Source organism: Apium graveolens, chromosome 4, assembly GCF_009905375.1.
Source record: "Apium graveolens cultivar Ventura chromosome 4, ASM990537v1, whole genome shotgun sequence".
Lineage (NCBI taxonomy): Eukaryota > Viridiplantae > Streptophyta > Magnoliopsida > Apiales > Apiaceae > Apium > Apium graveolens.
In genome coordinates, this window is record NC_133650.1 from 11,310,063 (window position 1) to 11,310,791 (window position 729).

At 38.7% G+C, this 729-nt stretch overlaps 1 non-coding gene across 1 annotated transcript; it reads right to left on the reverse strand.

Annotated features, from left to right (window-relative positions):
- Positions 1 to 392: 392 nt before the first annotated feature.
- Positions 393 to 499, reverse strand: LOC141722431 (small nucleolar RNA R71). Its single transcript, XR_012575450.1, has one exon. It is a non-coding gene; the product is annotated as a small nucleolar RNA R71 (small nucleolar RNA).
- Positions 500 to 729: the final 230 nt, after the last annotated feature.

Consider the following 729-nt stretch of genomic DNA (forward strand, 5'->3'; position numbering starts at 1 on the left):
TGGGTGATCGTGTAGTTCAAGCAGATCCAGCTCTTATGGACTTTTCTCGGCCTAAAATTGATGACATTCAGTCAAGCATCATTCATCCGGCTATTCAGGCCAATACTTTTGAAATCAAGTCGGGCACTATTCAGATGATACATAATTCTTTTTCTTTCTGAGGTGCTGTGACTGAAGATCCCAACATGCATATCAGGAATTTTGTCGAGATCTGTAGTACTTTCAAATATAATGGTGTTACTGATGAGGCTATCAAGATGGGGTTTTTCCCATTCTCTCTAAGGGACAAAGCTAAGGACTGGTTACATTCTTTACCAGCTGGGTCCATCACTGCTTGGGAAGATCTTGCGCAAAAATTTGTGGTGATGTTCTATCCAATGGCCAAAACTGCAGCTATGAGGAGTGCTCTTACTCAGTTTGTGCAACAACAAGGAGAATCTATGTGCGAAGCTTGGGAGCGATACAAGGAGATGTTGAGAAAGTGTCCACATCATGGTATGCTGTTAGGATGAAAACATGTGCTAATAATACACGCAAGTATACGCGTTCGCAAGTAATATATAATACTTTCTAGTTCGTTCCCACAGAGACTCAGACTAATTATGTTCAATTATCACTCACTCACCAATGTATAATTACTTCTCAATGTCAAGACAATAATACTTAGAATTGAATAACTAATTATTAACTACAATTAACTACGAGAATTAAGCACTTAATTGACACTTG